Raw genomic sequence first — 3,972 nt, 5'->3', positions numbered from 1 at the left:
AGCCAATATGGCATTCAGAGCATCAATTTCAAGAACTCCCTTCCTCTGAGGCGTCCCATTATTTATAGGATTCCTCTCAGAAGTGTACATGAACTGGTTATTTGCAACCATGTCAATGAGTTCCTGAGCTTCTGCAGGTGTTTTCTTTAGGTGAATGGATCCACCTACAGAATGGTCCAGTGACATCTTTGATAGCTCAGACAGACCATCATAGAATATATACAGGATGGTCCATTCTGAAAGCATGTCAGAAGGACACTTTTTGGTCAGTTCCTTGTATCTCTCCCAAGCTTCATAGAGGGATTCACCTTCTTTCTGTTTGAAGGTTTGAACATCCACTCTAAGCTTACTAAGCTTTTGAGGAGGAAAGAACTTGGCTAAGAAAGCCGTGACCAGCTTATCCCAAGAGTTCAGGCTATCTTTAGGTTGAGAATTCAACTATATTCTAGCTCTGTCTCTTACAGTAGACGGGAAAAGCATAAGCTTGTGGACCTCAGGATCAACCCCATTGGTCTTAACAGTATCACAGATCTGCAAGAATTCAGTTAAGAACTGAAAAGGATCTTCTGATGGAAGTCCATGAAACTTACAATTCTGTTGCATCAGAGAAACTAATTAAGCCTTTAGCTCAAAATTTTTTGCTCCAATGGCAGGGATTAAGACGCTTCTTCCATGTAAATTGGAATTTGGTGCAGTAAAGTCACCAAGCATCTTCCTTGTATTATTATTATTTTCGGCCATGTCTCATTCTTTTTCGAAAATTTCTGCCAGATTTTCTTCAGAGAGTTGTGCTTTAGCTTCCCTTAGCTTCCTCTTCAGAGTCCTTTCAGGTTCAGGATCAGCTTCAACAAGAATGTTCTTATCCTTGTTCCTGTTCATATGAAAAAGAAGAAAACAAAAAAGAAAATATAGAATCCTCTATGTCATAGTATAGAGATTCCTTTATGTGAGTAGAAGAAAAAAAGAATAGAAGAAGAGAAATTCGAACACCAAGAGGAAGAGAGGGTTCGAATTTTGAGATGAAGAGAAGTGTTAGTAAATAAAAAATAATTAGATGAGAGAGAAAAATTTTCGAAAATAATTGAAAAGAAAAGAAAAATATTTTTGTTTTTAATTTAAAATTAAAGTTATAATTCAAAAATTTTAAAAAAAGAAAATTGAAATTAAATTAAAATTTAATTCAATTAGTTAATTAAAAAGGAATTTTGAAAAAGAGGAAGGTGATTTTCGAAAATTAGAGAGAGAATTAGTTAGGTAGTTTTGAAAAAGATATGATTGAAACAAAAAGATAGGATTGATTTGAAGAAGATTTGAAAATCAATTTAAAAAGATAAGAAGTTAGAAAAGAAGTTAGAAAAGATTTTGAAATTGATTTTGAAAAAGATGTGATTGAAAGATATTTTGAAAAAGATTTGAAAAAGAAATTTAAAAAGATTTGATTTTGAAAATTAAAGTTGATTACTTGACTAACAAGAAACTAAAAAGATATGATTTTAAAATTTAAAGATTGAACCTTTCTTACTAGGCAAGTAACAACTAAAAGTTTTTGAATAAATCACATTAATTGTTAGCATTAAATTCGAAAAAAGATAAGAAAAAGATTTTTAAAATCATTTTGGATTTTTCGAAAATATGAAAGGAAAATGAAAAAGATTTGATTTTTGAAAAAGTTTTGAAAAGATAGGATTTTTAAATTGAAAATTTGATTTGACTCATAAGAAACAACTAAATTTTGAAAAGTTTTGAAAAGGTCAACTCAAATTTTTGAAAATTTATGAGTGAATAAGGGAAAGATATTTTTTATTTTTGAATCTTTAATGAAGAAAGAGAAAAACATCAAAAAGACTCAATGCATGAAAATTTTGGATCAAAACAAATGATGCATGCAAGAACACTATGAATGTTAAGATGAACACCAAGAACACTTTGAATGTCAAGATGAACACCAAGAACTTATTTTTGAAAATTTTCAAGAAAAGAAAACATGCAAGACACCTAACTTAGAAATTTTTTTTATTTTTAGACACTATGAATGCAAGAATGCATATGAAAAACAAGAAAGGACACAAACAAGAAAAATTTAAAGATCAAACAAAGAAATTCATCAAGAACAACTTTGAAGATCATGAAGAATGCAATGCATGAATTTTTGAAAAATGCAAGAAGGAGATAAACATGCAATGGACACCAAACTTATGACTTGACACTAGACTCAAGCAAGAAACACAAAATTATTTTTGGTTTTATGATTTTATAATATTTTTTTGGATTTTCGAAAATTAATTGGAAAAAAGGAAAATAAGGATTTCAAAATTTCTAATGAGAATTCCAGGAATCATGCAGTGTTAGTTTAAAGCTCCGGTCCAGGAATTAGACATGGCTTATTAGCCAGCCAAGCTTTCAGTGAAAGCTCCGGTCCAAAACACTAGACATGGCCAATGGCCAGCCAAGCTTCAGCAGATACAAATCAGGCATATAACAGCTGATCAGATGGGAGTCCAAGGACTCTTTGTGATGATAAGTTGAAACCTCGGTCCAAAAAAACTTGGTCCAACAGAATCAGACATGGCTTCACAGCCAGCCAGATTTCAACAAATCATCATAAAACTCTAGAATTCCTTCTTAAAAATTCTGAAGCCATAGAATAATTAAATTTTTTTTTTGAAGATTTTTTTTGAAAATAAAAATAATAAAAACAAAAAGCTTAAAATTAAAATAAAATTACCTAATCTGAACAACAAGATCAACCATCAGTTGTCCAAACTCGAACAATCCCCGGCAACGATGCCAAAAACTTGGTGTGGGAAATCGTGATCGTTCATTCCTTGGTAACGGCGCTGAAAACTTTATACGCACGTTCATAATCTTAGGTCTTTGTCACAACTTCGCACAACTAACCAGCAAGTGCACTGGGTCGTCCAAGTAATAAACCTTACGTGAGTATGGGTCGATCCCACAGAGATTTTCGGCTTGAAGCAAGCTATAGTCACCTTGTAAATCTCAGTCAGGCGGATTCAAATGGTTATGGAGAATTGATAATTAAAATATAATTAAAATATAAATAGGATAGAGATACTTATGTAATTCATTGGTGAGAATTTCAGATAAGCGTATGGAGATGCTTTTGTTCCTTCTGAATCTTCTGCTTTCCTATTGCCTTCTTCCAATCATTCATACTCCTTTCCATGGCAAGATTATGTTGGGTTTCACCGTTGTCAATGGCTACATCCCGTCCTCTCAGTGAAAATGGTCCAAAATGCGCTATCACCGCACGGCTAATCATCTGTCGGTTCTCGATCATACTGGAATAGGATTCAGTAATCCTTTTGCGTCTGTCACTACGCCCAGCACTCGCGAGTTTGAAGCTCATCACAGCCATCCCTTCCCAGATCCTACTCAGAATACCACAGACAAGGTTTAGACTTTCCGGATCTTAAGAATGGCCGCCAATAATTCTAGCCTATACCACGAAGACTCTGATCTCATGGAATGGAGGGCTCGGTTGTCAGGCAAGGCAACCATGCGTCATGAATCAGGAGGCTAAGAGATACGCACTCAAGCTTTTGCAAGTAGAACAGAGGTGCTTGTCAGGCACGCGTTCATATGTGAGAATGATGATGAGTGTCACGGATCATCACATTCATCAGGTTGAAGAACGAGTGTATATCTTAGAGAAGAAATAGGCTTGAATTGAATAGAAAAACAATAGTACTTTGTATTAATTTATGAGGAACAGCAGAGCTCCACACCTTAATCTATGGTGTGTAGAAACTCTACCGTTGAAAATACATAAGAACAAGGTCTAGGCATGGCCAAATGGCCAACCTCCCTAAATGGCATATGAATTCGAAAATAGAGAAAAAAACCCCTAGTACAATAGTAAAAAGTTCTATATATACTAAACTAGTTACTAGGGTTACAAAAATAAGTAAATGATGCAGAAATCCACTTCCGGGCCCACTTGGCGTGTGC

General features: G+C 34.2%; 1 non-coding gene across 1 annotated transcript; it reads left to right on the top strand.

Moving 5' to 3' along the window:
• The first annotated feature begins 240 nt into the window (after window positions 1-240).
• Window positions 241-348, top strand: LOC148555261 (small nucleolar RNA R71). Its single transcript, XR_015886422.1, has one exon. It is a non-coding gene; the product is annotated as a small nucleolar RNA R71 (small nucleolar RNA).
• The last annotated feature ends 3,624 nt before the right edge of the window (window positions 349-3,972 follow it).

This window comes from Arachis ipaensis, chromosome B6 (assembly GCF_059453495.1).
Source record: "Arachis ipaensis isolate K30076 ecotype BB chromosome B6, ASM5945349v1, whole genome shotgun sequence".
NCBI lineage: Eukaryota > Viridiplantae > Streptophyta > Magnoliopsida > Fabales > Fabaceae > Arachis > Arachis ipaensis.
This window is presented reverse-complemented; position numbering and strand designations above follow the sequence as displayed.